At 36.5% G+C, this 14,885-nt stretch overlaps 1 pseudogene; it reads right to left on the bottom strand.

Annotated features, from left to right (window-relative positions):
- LOC110701429 overlaps positions 1-14,667 on the bottom strand; it is a 38,657-nt pseudogene extending 23,990 nt beyond the window's left edge.
- Between the last annotated feature and the right edge of the window lie 218 nt (positions 14,668-14,885).

Here is a 14,885-nt window from a genome sequence, read left to right as displayed (position 1 = left end):
AAGGGGTTGTAACGTGGTTAGGCTAAAGGTTGAAGAAGAAGGGGATAAAGGCTCAAGACCCTAGATAAGCCCCCAAGGTGTTCAACCTTGCTTTTGAAAGCTTTATATTTTTATGCTTGAGTTTCTACTCTTTTTAGCTCTTTTTTTGCTTTAGCATTTATTTTATTTTAATAAGTGTGAGCAATCCCGATCATGCAGTCTATCACTCACTTGGCATTCATGTTTCTTAGGCACGGTACCGAGCACTCGATAAAAGACGCAATATGAGACGTGTTCTTATCAAAGACATTTTCATATCAAAGACATTGGAACACTTGCCCTTTTGTACACTTTTATTTATTTATTTATCTTTTGCTATTTTAATCTTTTGAAGTCACTCAACCTTTTTATGAAATTGAAAATTGCACAAGTTGCACACCATCCCATCGCAAGGTTAGGTAGATATGGGTTGAAAAATGAAAGGTCTATCGTTAAACGAGGCTCAAAGTGGTTTATCAAAAAAGGATTGTAAATTTGAAGGGTGAAAGGTGATATGATGTGGCTACAAGGGGTGCCTCAAATTATTGGTATACCTTGTTCTTAGTTTGACATGGATTTTTATTTTTTATTTTTTTTTTGCAATGCAATGCAATGATCATATGCAAGGAAATAAGTGCTCATTTTATTGAAAGGGAAAAAAGAAAAAACCTACAAAAATAAATTTAAGGGAAAATAAAGGTGCCTATGCTAGACTCATTGGGGAAAGGAAAAAAATGAAAAAGAAATAGAAAAAAGAGGTCACGAAATCTCGTCGTTGAAGCTTGCCTTGTGCATTTGTTTCATCATTACCCTCATTTTTTGTTTGTCAATCACATGACTCAAACTCGATTCAACATACATGGATGGAAGAAGGTAGGAAGAATGAAGGTTGTGATATGGAGAAAGCATGTAGAGAATGGAAAGATGATGTAGATGGAGAGATATGAAATAAAAAATTAGGAATAGAATGTACCCCCAACTCAAATGACGGAAAAAAACCCGACTTATGCATGAACCTAATACATGGTCATGGTGACATATACAAAGTGTGTGCTAGGACTAGTGAGTGTAGGTGACAAGTTAAGACTCTTGTCATGACCATGTGGCTAGACTATGTGACTAGACTCAAGCAAAGACTAAGTTAAGACCCACGTATATGCATTAAACTGGACAGGCTGTGGTATTTTAGTCATAACTTTTGATCTATGACTCTGATTGGGATTAAACCAACGCAAAATTAAATATAAAACTCGGGGCTATAGATCCATATGTTTCACGACTCGTAGTTCTTCCTAGAACTCTAGATATGACAAAAAAAAGTTGACGCTTGTGCAGTATATGGGAATAAAAATCCGGGTTGACTTAAAGGAGCTATGACTCGATTTTAGGTATATTTTTTTAGCTCAAATTAATTAATTAATTAATTAAACAAAGTTCTTTAGTCATTAATTAGTTTATTTAGGCTTAATCACAAGTCAAACCAAACGATTGGTTTAGTCACATAATAAGTATGCACAAGTAAGAGATGCCCATGTAGTCAAGTAGTTACAACATGATGCAATGAGTTTGCAACCTAACCATGGCTCTAGTTCTCTAAAGTTCGGGATATGGGTTAGTCAAAGAGGTTCCATGGTTAATTGTCCTGATGCACCGCGCGGAAGCCTAACCGCTTCCATGGTTTGGTGAATTCAATATTCTCGGATGTACCATTTGTTGCACAGAGCGTTCAATCAGGTAGATGGAGCATGAATTCCCAGAGGGTTATGTCCATATGTATAACACATATGGGTTTCAGAAAAGTGAGAAAAACTTAATCAGGAAGTAGGATCAAGCAAACAATGCTAAAAACTGGTCGAAATTAGAACGCATATTACTGGCTCGGTATTGGAAGAATTTGGCGCCGCAATCAGAGATTGGCGCCAACTTTTGGCTTTAGCGCCTGGCGACAGAGCTGTCGTCTGGCGCTAAAGTCAAAGGATTGGCGCTAACTTGTGTTCGCTGACGCTAATTCCTACATGCCTACATGCCTCAGCAGCTTTCGGTGCTCGATAAAATTTTCCAGTTTCGCGTAGTGTTATTTCAGTCCTAGTTGTGAAAGATATTCCTCAAATTTCCTACGTGTAAAAATCCTATGTTTTAACTCATTACGGATGGTCTTTCCAATGAGATCTTTTTTATGCATATGACAATAATATTAATAAAAATTACGCACATGAAATACTTAGAACTTTTCGAGTCTCATCCACTCATTCTAAATCATTGCCAAATAAATTTCAGGAATTAAAATAGAAATCCTCCCCAATGGAGTCGCCAAAAACTATAGGGAATATTTCAAGCATTACCCCTAGCTTAAACCCCACTGTGGTCATACGCTAAAGTATGGTGGCGTCAAAGGGAAAGAAGCTAGAGAAAATGAGTCGCCAACAAGTTTTAGGAACTTGTAAACCGTTCACAGGGTGAAGGTTACAAACCTTAATGATCCAGGAGATCGTCAACTCCAATAGGTCCTGAACCATGACTGGTAGTTCGGTGATGAAGGTACAAATCCAACCTAAAAGAGATTGAACTTGCCCTAATAATAAGCCTATACTTTATTCTGATCGTATTCATGTGCACTTTATGACTAACATGCAATCAATAGGATTAACCCTAAACCTGTTTATCTATGTTGGTTGAATATTAATGCACAAACAAAACTATTATTGGCGATCACTTGAATTATAATCAGATTAACCCTAAACAAGGTTATTAATTATCTTATTAAGCGTGATAACATGTACCAATTCCCTTTAAACATGCATAAAAAGGTGTGATCAAGCAATAACTATAAATCAAGCAACATAACAACAATAAATCATAATTATAATCATAATCATAATTATAATAATCATGTTAAAGCATAATATTAATAGCAAGATCCTAGGCATGATACTAATAAGATTAATAACAAACCCTAGCATGTCACTAAACATTAAAGATCAAAGCTTTAACCCTAACATGATACTAACCATCATAAATATTAGGAAGAACATAGGAAGCATCATACTTTTAATCATACTTGATATTAAAGTTACCCTAGACATGATACTAGGAATCATAATAACAACCTAGACATGATACTAGGAAGATCAAAACGCCCTAACAAAACACTAGGAATCATAATAATAATCTATGCATGATTTCTATATATCATAATAACAATGCAAACTATTAAAGAACTTACTTGGATGCCTCGTACCTCTTTCTAATAACAAAATACACACGTTAGTAACTTCAAGGAAAATAATAATTAAAACAATTAAATTAAATAATTTAAATAGAGAATTGGGACCAAACCATCAGAAATATCAAACCTTTTTACGTCTAGGGCAAAGGCAACTTCAAACTTGGCTAGGTGTGTCTAGTGCTAATGTATGAGGAATTGTGTTTGTAAAAAGGGCTGGTTTAGAAAAAAAGAGAGAATCAAGAAATTCTTGATGAGAGTTGGTGATTATTAATGAGAATTGATGAATGAAAACGGAGTATTTAGAAAGCTATTTAAAAAGAAAATCAACCAAAAATATAAAAAATCAAAACAGAGTTCTGACGCGTAAAACCAGATTAGTGCCAGACGATGACATTAGCGCCAGGCGCTAACGCTAACGCCAAGCGGCAAGCTTAGCGTCAGGCGCTAATGCTGGCGTTTGGCGCTGACTTAATTATTGACGCGTTTTCTAAAAATCAGATAGAAATTGCCCGTACAGAAGGATAAAATCGTATTTTCCTCAAAAACATTCTTTTATTCTGATTAAAACTCTAAAAAGTCAATTTATGAATGCTAATTGAATTAGGAATGAAAAGAACCTTCTAGAAGAATCTAGAAGACTAAAACCATTCCTAATTGCATTAGGAATGATAAATCTATGTTAGGCCCTCCTCTAGATCATTGGGCCGCATATGAGGCTCAAACCGGGCCCAGTTCAGTAACTTGGCCATAACTTCCTCAATACTTATCGGAATTGGGCTTATAATATATCGTCTGAAAGATCTTTTCAAGCCCTATCCAACTACACTACTATTGGACCCTTATCATGGACAAACCAAACTGGATTGGCTGTTTTCTTAAAATAGGTTTTCAAAAACAGAGAGAAGAGAAAAGAAATTAAAACTATCCGCAACACTAAACTTTCCACACTTTCACTTCATAACCAGATAAGCTAAGTACAAAATTTCTGCACATGAACAAAATAATTGTCAACTGATATATGTGACCATAACATAAGAAAACAAATGCATATTCATAAACAACATGACAATGTCAGACTGTTCAAATACAGGAATAGAATTGAAATTTAGCTTGCACTTATATTTAATTTCACAAATATGTGTGTCGAAACTTACTAAACATACACAATATACTACTTACCCTTCACATTTTCCAAGCTTATCTGGTATTTTCTTCAGTATGTGCCAATGCACCAACGATGCCGAGCATTGGACATCACTTGTTCCAACGGCTTGCGAATAGCAGCGGCTTCATCAGTGAGAATAGCCCCGGTTTGTTTATTTCTCATGCATGACAGCCATTGCCTAAATACCTAACCAAATGTGTCTGAATCCTCATGTGAAACGAGTGCGCAACCTAACAATATAGATTTACCGTGGTGATTAACCCCATAAAATTGGCAAAAGGGAGCTCATACTCATTAGTGAGATATTTGGCATCAAAACAAACAACGTCACCAAAATCTTCAAAAGCCACTGTACTCCGAGCATCAACCCACAATACGTCCTTCAAATGACCCTCTTCATCTAAACGGTGTGCTTGATAGAAATTCTGATTATCCTCTTGCATCTGGTCAAAGTACGCCATCATAGCAGCCGCAACACCATCTTCCATTTTCAACCGCTTTACCTTTTCCTTTTGCACTTCATGTTCAAGGTCCTTAACACTAGGGAGGTTGTCGATCCCATTCTCAGTACCCATACACCCATGTATTTGCCTTATGGGGACACCTTCATTGTAGAAATTGAACAATTTCTTCCTTACATTCGATGTGTAATTTTTCATTCGATACTCCTTTACCAACTTAGCATCACTAGGTATAGGGGCATGGTTATCATGTTCATTTTGCAATTTCCTAATAACACAACCCATCACTGTTAACCCCAACGTATAACATGGCACCACACTCACAATTTTTGGAGGTCCTTTTCGCCCGATGCAACATATATTCCCCAACTTCACCATTCACTATTCCACCTGTGCCACAAGCATCCATAGACTTGGACCTTTTCTTTGCCTCCCTCCTTGCCCTCATATCAGGTGGACCATAACACTCACACCTCCATGTCGCCCCTCTCCGCTCCTTATCCTTCTTAGAAAAATTGGATGAAACTCTTGATACTCCAAAACCTTTCTGCTCGGTGTACTCTTTATAGTAAGTTTCTACATCTTCAAAGGATTTGAAAACCATCCCTAACCTAGGTGATTCCACATAACTGTACATGGTCACCATGTTTGTTGAGACAATTGTCTCCACTGTTTCAACCGTTTTAATTGGAGACATGGCAGCTAATCTGTCAGCAGAGTTTGGAACATTCCATGGCACAAGGTTAAGAGAGGGAACATCAGTACCAACACCAGAAGTGAATAATTGTCCCTCCTCAACATCAATAGCGGAACTCCAAATAGGCTCTCCCATTTTTCCAGGATCACAATCTGATTCCATAACCATATTGCATTATAAAAACTATAACTTCATATTGACATCAATTAACAAGACACTATAATTTCATACCCAAACTGAGTCAATTTCACTTCAAATTGCATATTTCTATAGCAAAATGACTAAAAACAACACACAGTTGATATAATACCAAACTCATGCAATTTAGCATTCATGAAAGGACATCAATTAACAAGACACTATAATTTCATACCCAAACTGAGTCATGATTTCATACCCAAAGTGAGTAATGGTTACCAACATACAGTGTGAATGCCACTTCAGAAACAAACAACATGATTTATGTAACTTTGAACCTAAATAGCGGGGAATAATCAACAACACGCAATAGCAGATGCAATATTTACTATGAAAATTCCAATTCAAATTAGCCAAATTGAATATTAATATTTACAAATATAATGCGATCAAAATTCAACACAATTACTTAGCATGTCGATAATAATTCATAATCAAATTGCTAGTTACCTCTTTCTTCACTTACTTCCAATTAGTTTCAGCAATTAAAACCCCTATTATGTGTATAAAGCAATTGCCTTTTCAACTTGATTTAACTTCAATTCACCACTTCACATGCATATATTTCCCAATTACAACAGACGAGATATACCAATTTCAGAAATTAACACCAATTAACGACGTTCCAAAAACTAGGGTTTTCGAAAAACTAAGGAATACTTACCAATTCAGCTGGTACCAATAATAGATTACGCTAAGGGGCATCAATTCGGAATCTCGCAATATTCAAACCTTGAAAAAAATGGAGTGCAGATGTAGAGAGCACAGCTTGATGAGATCGTGTTCTCAGACGAATAGTGAGGCATAGCTTCTGAAGGAGAACACAAAACGGGATGTGAATTGGAGTACTTTTACCCACAATCTAACGGCCAAAATATTCCCAGTTAAGTGCCATGTCAGCTAAAAAGAGGGAAAATAATAAAATAATGAAAGATGTTTCAATATTTTTGAAAATGCCATCTTATGAACGAATTTCGTTCATAAGGCTTATGAACTGGTGGAAGCTCTTTATCTTTCCCCTTCTTCAATTCTTCTTAAGATGAAAACTCAAGTACATCTCCTCACTCTATCTCTTGCTGCAAATTGGTAATATTCAATCTCTTCTTGACATGATTATTACTCTAGGGTTTAATTTAGTTTAAAATCTTATTATGTTAGGGTATTTTTTTATCCATTTTTTGATTATTTTATGGTGTTTTTGCACAAAAATTATTAAATACATCAATTCGAAATTATTTTTTTGATGTGATTAAATTTTCTAAAGGTGATTATAAATTGGGAATTTGTTATTAGATGCAATTTACTTGTTGCGAATTTTATTTTTATTCATATATTTACATGTTTTTATCATGTCCACAAAGTGCTTGATAAATTGCCTCACTTAATATTAGTTTTATTTTGTTTAAAGGAATGTTTAAATTGGAAAATTGTTTTACATATTTTTTTGAAAGGGAAAATGTTTTTAAATATAACCAAAAGAAAACGTGTAGGAAATTACATTTTCTAATGGAAAAGGTTTTTCATGGAAAATCATTTTCCATTGAAAACATTTTACCCCCAACCAAACCGGGCCTTAAAAAGATGCAATATTTCTATATACTAGTGAAAAATATTAATTATCTTTTGTTATAGTTGCAACTCTTTAAATTTCATGTTAAATAGCTTACTCCTATAGTCAATAATGTCTAATTTCTAACCAAACCACATTAATTTGATAATGAACATTGATTGTAATCTAACACTTCCTCTTGAACTTCATGAGGCTGAAGAAACTAAAACACCTTACGAAGGATAGAAGAATCAAGTAATGGTTTTCCATCAACGGAATAGTAAATCTATGTTACAGAGCTTGAATCCTAAGGAATCAACGTTAAAGAATCACCTTTAATGTTGGAACAATGAACGACCACGGTAAAGAACATTTAATGTCAAATTGAGCTCAAATTCCTGATCTTCTCATTCATTAATATGATATATTTATACAAAGTTTATGCCTTAGGGAATAATACTCCTCACAAGATAATATTCACAAGATTACACACAATATTTTCTTTCCTATCCTATATTAAGATATATTCTATCTCAATATCCCCCCTCAAGTTGGAGCATGGAGATCCCGAATGCCCAACTTGCCAAGTAGAAACTCAAACTGAGCCTTACCCAATGCCTTCGTAAATATGTCTGCCAACTGCATCTTAGTCGGAACATACGAAGGACATATCAAACCATAATCTTTAATCGCATCTCGCACAAAATGCATATCAACCTCAATATGTTTGGTTCTCTCATGAAACACCGGATTTTGAGCAATGTATAAAGCCGACTGACTATAACAGAAAAAATTCATACCCTAAGAATGTCGCACATCCAAATCTCGTAAAATTTGTTTCAACCATTTTAATTCACAAGTCACTGCTGCCATAGACCTGTACTCCGCCTCCGAAGAGGATTTTGACACCGTAGGTTGCTTCTTAGTTTTCCAAGACACTAGGGAAAAACCTAGCAACACAAACCAACCAGTCAACGACCTTCTAGTCAAAGGGCAACTCGCCCAATCAGAATCACACTATCCTTCAAGATTCAATGCACTGTCCGACCTAAGAAGTATTCCTTGGCCCGAATTCTTCTTCAAATATTGAACCACACGAAGTGCAGCCTCCCAATGTTCTTCTCTCGGACTCTCCATAAACTGAGATAATATATGAACAGAAAACACAAGATCTGGTCTAGTCAAAGTTAAATAAATTAGGCGGCCAACAAGCCTCCTATACTTCTTGATATCTTCCAACAATCTTCCCTCCGCGAGAGCTAACTTGTGATTCTGTTCCATCGGAAAATCTGCAGGCTTAGCACCTAATAATCCAGTCTTAGAAATAATGTCAAGGGAATATTTCCTCTGACAAATATAGAAACCCTGTTTGCTTCGAGATACCTCAAGACCTAGGAAGTATTTCAACACTCCCAAATCTTTCATCTTAAAATAATTTCCTAAATATTCCTTGAATTTCGACAAAGCGTTTTTATCATTCCCTGCAACAATCAAATCATCAACATAGATCAACACATTCAACTGCAATTTATCTTTGTTCAATGTGAACAAAGAATAATCTCCATAGGAGTGTTTAAATCCATACTTCTTCAAAGCAGCAATCAATTTATCAAACCAACATTGCGGAGCCTGCTTTAGACCATACAACGATTTCTTCATCCTACACACATAGTAAAAAATATTTTTATTGAAACTAGGAGGAATTTTCATGTATATTTCTTCCTCTAAGTATCCATGTAAAAAGACATTGTGCACATCCACCTGATGTACTTCCCAATTCTCCACAGCTGCAACTACCAGGAATGTTCTAACCGTTGCCATCTTCGCTACTGGTGCAAAGGTCTCATTGTAATCTATGCCTTCAACTTGGTGATTAACTAAGATTACTAATCTCGCCTTCAATCGCTGTAGGTTGCCATGTTCATCTCTCTTCTCAGTATACACACACTTGCTTCCTAGAGCTTTCTTCCCAGGCGACAGTTTCTCAAGAACCCATGTGCCCTTCTTTTCAAGAGCTCTAATTTCAGCAGCCATTGTGTCTCTCCACCCTGCATGCTTCATAGCTTCTTTAAATGTTTTAGGCTCATGACCTTCTATTATAGCTGCAATGTACTTTTTATGCTTTTCAGAAACACGTGAGAAATCAACAAAATATGTGAGGGGATAAGGAGTACCTGAGGAAGATGATGTAGATGTGACCGTGTTGGATGGACTCTTTTTCCGGATTGTATGAGTCACATAATCACGCATTTTTTATCGATGGTATTTTTGGTCGCTTCCCTTTTCCCAACTCCTCAACCTTACTTCCCTGCTCACGCATGCTAGTAGCCACCTCATCTTCACAATTTTGTTGATGCTCCCTTACACAAGCAGCCCCATCACACGCACCAGGCTACTGTAAATCACCTCGGCACTACGAGCTGTCCAGTCCAGCGCCTGCTGGCTCTCCATGCATGGGGCTAGACAGTAGAAGCTGGACTGCGGGCAGTCCCCTCCACAGGCGGGCTGCGGTCTGCCCCTTTATGCCGCGGCCTGGCTGTGGAGCCTGCTATCTGTGGCTCTTCTCTCCCACACACACTAACTTCTCCAAACAACCACTCATCATCATCACTTCCATAAGCTTCCACCATTTGTGAGTGACCTTCCCTCGATGTACTCTCACACATAGGGGTATTAAATGGGAATATAGCCTCAAAGAACCGCACATCTCACGAAATTAAAATTTCTTTGGTTTCTAAATCAATCACTCTCCAACCTTTTCTTCCCAAATGGATACCCCAAAAAAACACATTTTCTACTCCGACTCGAAAGTTTATCACCCTTACTATTTTGATTATGTGCATAACACAAACACCCTAACACACGGAGATAATCATAAGATGGTGGTTAATTGAACAAAATTTCAAACGGGGTTTTATTACCAAGAAATGGTGTCGGGGTTCTATTAATCAAATGACAAGCCGACAAAACACACTCCCCCCAAAATTTTAATGGCAAATTTCCTTGAAATCTCAATGCCCTCGCAACATTAAAAATATGTTGATGTTTTCTCTCAACTCTCCCATTTTGTTGTGGGGTTCCCACACATCACGATGTCTCAAATATTATGCCATTTTTACAAAAATAATCACGCAAGGAGTTAAACTCCGTACCATTATCACTCCTAACAATTTTTACTTCTTGATTAAATTATCGTTTAACCATAGCAATAAAATTAAAGAACATCCTTTCAATATCGGTTTTATTTTTCAATAAATAAATCCAAACACCTCTAGAGAAATCATCAACTATAGTTAAAAAATAATGTGCACCACACGAGGAAGGAGTTTTATACGACCCCCCACAAGTCTATATGAATGAGTTCAAAAATACGGCTTGCATTTTTCTCACTAATTGGAAAACTACATCTAGTTTGTTTAGCACGAGGACAAACATCACATGCTTTATTATTATGTTTCCTAGAAGAACTACTCACAATCGGAAGCATCTTAAATACCGTCTCTGAAGGGTGACCCATCCGTTGATGCCATAAATCAAACAAAGATTCTCCATCAACCGCAAGAACCTTCACTTGAGGAACACCACGGAAAGATACAATCCATCTTCACGTTCAGCCACACCAATCACCCTCTTCATCCGATGGTCCTGTATAACACATATTTTGTTAGTAAATTGCATCACACATTTAGATTCATCACTCAATTGAGTTACATAAATTAAATTGCAAGTTAATTGAGGAACATAAAGAACATTATCAAGCTGTAAGCCTCCGGGCAATATCACCAATCCCAATTGATCTACATTTGTCGATTTTCCATCAGGCAATCCAACGGGACAGGTTTGTTCTCGCTACACATCTTTGAGTATCAAAAAATCACACGTCACATGATTGGATGCTCCCGTATAAACAATCCAAGGGATATTATTTTCTTTACCATGTAACTGCCTATTTTTTTGGATTTAAGACATCCAATATTTGTTGAATTTGGGTATCATTCACACCAACCAGGCTCATTGCATCAGTAGAGGACACCTTTGAGTGCTGCGTGTTACTTGAACAACCAGCCACCTTATTTGCACGCATGTTCTGCGAAGAAGATGAAGAAGGAGCAGCTGCCATGCCACTGCTATCTGTGCGTGACCCATGACCTCCACTGCTACGCCCTCCACCTCGGCCACGACCTCGTCCGCCACGAACTCTATCTCCCCACCATTCGGGATAACCATGTAATTGAAAATATCCTTCTTCATCATGGCCTTCCCGATTACAATGGTTATAAAATTTGTCACTTTTATCCCCAGATTTTTGTTTCAATCGGGCATCCAATCAAAAGGCACTCACTGTGTCTTTATTGTCCTTGAGCGTGGCACCATCACGGAGTCGCTCAGTCATCATAATATTTTGATAGGCAATATCTACCGACGGCAAAGGCTTTTGAGCAAGAAGATGAGTCTGAATTGATGCATAATGACCATCCAACCCGATTAAAAAATAATGAGGGTATTCTTCTTCTCTAATTTCCTCAACTTGAGCGACTATATTGCAGGTACACTACACCCACACTTGGGCACACGTATGAATGTGAGAAGCTCCTTCCACACCTTCGAGAGGCGGCCAAAAAAATCAACCACAGACTCATTGGCACTACCTTGCTTGCATTCACCTAATGTTGTCTTTAATTGGCACATACGGGTACCACTCACCACGCAAAATCAATTCTTCAGGTTTGTCCACAAACTACTTGCATCATCATAATCACCAATCGTCGAACGCACCTTCGGATCAAGGGTATTTGTTATCCACGACACTAGCATAGTTTGCACAGCAATCCAATCATCAACCTTCGTATCTGGTTCTTCTGGTTTTGTGATAGTTCCATCTATGAAACCAAATTTTCTCTTAGTCATCAAAGCAATTCGAATAGCTTGTGACCATTCATCATAATTCTCACCACGCAATTGCCGGGACTATCACTCGACCCTAGGTAATAAACTAAATCAATCGAAGTTTTCTCACCCATGTTTTACTGAATAAAATCTCTTGGAAAAAAATTGTAAGGTTTCAACTTTGGCTCATGATACCATATCAAATTGAGCTCAAATTCCTGATCTTCTCATTCATTAATATGATATATTTATACAAAATTTATGCCTTGGGGAACAATTCCCCTCACAAGATCACACACAATATATTCTTTCCTATCCTATATTAAGATATATTCTTTCTTTTTTTTTGAGAATTGAAAATATTAAGATATATTCTATCTTAACAATTAACAATTTTTTCTTATTTTGATTTTTTTTTTGATAAACCTTATTTTGATTTTTTTAAATATATATATTTTTTTTATTTTAATGAAATAGTTATGAAAATAAAAGATTAATTTTCCTAAAATCAGAAAAAAAAATTAATTTTTGGAAAAAAGAAAATGAATTAAAATAAATAAATAAATAAATAAGAGATTTGACCAAGTATGTTTAAAAAAGGAAAAACCAACCAATTAGATTGAAGAATAGTGACATTTATTTAACATGACCATTGTAGAATTTTTTATTTATATCAGCACTTACAAATTATATTTTAGTGAAAAAAAGGCTCAAATTTAGTTTATATAAAGAGAAATGATGAAGTCAAATACTACCTCCATTACAGGTTATGTGCAACGATTAGACATTTTCCCTCTCTAGATTTATGTCAAATCGTTGCACATAACATGTAACGGAGGTAGTAATTGCAATCTTGTGAAACAGAGGGAAGTATACATTTGTGACATAATTACCTGTCCTGCATTAATTGTCAAGTTTAGGTCTTGGAAGATCTCAATATCAGGTCTAGTGGGATAGGTGAAGCGAACATTTTTGAATTGAATGTCACCCTTCACTTGATCAATTGTTGCCCCAGATTCATCACTCGAATCTATCATAGGCTTTCGATCGAGGATCGAGAATACAGAGGCAGTAGCACTCTTGGCTTTACTTGTATCCGGAACAAATGAACTTGTTTGTGATATTCCTACTGCTGCCATAGCAAGTGCAAAGAAAACCTGCAAAAATTATGAGACATGTCTGAGAAATATACGTACTTACATATGATGATACCCTATTTTCTCAGAGTGAGAAACAAAATTTATTGCTCACGTGACATTTTCGTAAATAAACTAACAACTTTATTTAATTATGGAGCCCATAATTATGAAAAAGTTACTCCGTATTAATTAATCCTCGAAAATGACCCATGAGAAACAAATTTCGTTTCTTAATATGAGAATCAGGGGATATCCGGATTTCCCCATATTTCATTCAAAATGTTCAATGGTTATGAGACAGGGTTGATGCTTGTAAAAGAAAAATATACTTTGAAAACGTCTGTAAAGGTTGTTTTCCCGTGGCCAACAAGCTGTGCTCCGACGAAGAAACATAAGCCATGTACTCCAAAAAGGAAAGCAAAAGACAATCCAAAAGCCGCCCCACTAATCAATCCCTTGTTTATACCAGCTTTTAAAGGCGCTTTGCATTTCAATTTGTACAGTTGCATTATTTTTTCCTCGGCGCAGAAAGATGCAATTGTTCTTATACTCCCAATAGCATCATTAACAACTTGGCTAGCCTGCTCAAACTTCTTCTACAAAAGTGGAAGAAATAACAATTAACACAGTTAACAAAGAAAAGATATTACTAGTAGTCGAATATATATAAGAGAAAGAAGATAGAACCTTGCATCTGCACTAAATCCTGTTGTAAACTTTACTTGGAGGTAACCACTTATTCTTATGAGAGGGACTAATATGAGAACAACAAATGCAAGGATCCAACTTACTAGAAAAGCGATTTCCAAACCCGTTACACCAGATGAAATATTTTGAACGAGCAATCCCAAAGCGTCTCCAACTAAAGCACGTACTGATGCAGCATCAGTAGATAGTCTTGCCCCAACAGCACCACTAGCATTCTCTGGCTCATCGAACCAACCAATCTCCATGTGGACTACTCTCTCAAAACATAACATTCTGAGTCTTTGTATTAATTTACAACCAGCTACGGCAAAGAAATAAGTTCTTGCTGGATATGATAACAATACTGCTAAGCCAATAGCGTCCAAAACCTTGAATATTTTTTCAAAGTATCATGTGGCTTGTAAAACATTTCAATTGCACTAGCAAAAATTATACTAATAATTGGAAAAATCGCGCCACTGACAATTGCAGATAAACATCCAAGCACAAGGGTTGGGATTTCAGGTTTTTTAAGAGAGGCAAGACGCTTTATGGAAACATCTGATTCTTTTGCAGCAATTAGTTGCCAAGCACCATTTTCTACTAGCTTAATCGGGTTTAATGTTTGTTGTTCGGTCATGGCTGAGAATGAGTTACGAGTGTTAGTAAATAAGCAAATTAAACGGAATATACTTATCTCAATGTTGTGTAGACCAAATTGACAATTGTCGCGTCGTGGTGAACCACTGACCTAAAAGACGATTACGCGCTACCCTGGTGCAGTAGACAACAAGTGGTTACCCTCCAGGATAAGCACGACGCTGGAATTTGTGTGCACTCACAAACCCGGCTGGAACT

The sequence above is a fragment of the Chenopodium quinoa genome, unplaced genomic scaffold (assembly GCF_001683475.1).
Source record: "Chenopodium quinoa cultivar QQ74 unplaced genomic scaffold, ASM168347v1, whole genome shotgun sequence".
NCBI classification, from domain to species: Eukaryota; Viridiplantae; Streptophyta; class Magnoliopsida; order Caryophyllales; family Amaranthaceae; genus Chenopodium; species Chenopodium quinoa.
The sequence above is the reverse complement of the archived record's forward strand: the minus strand, read 5'-3'. Positions and strand labels throughout refer to the sequence as shown.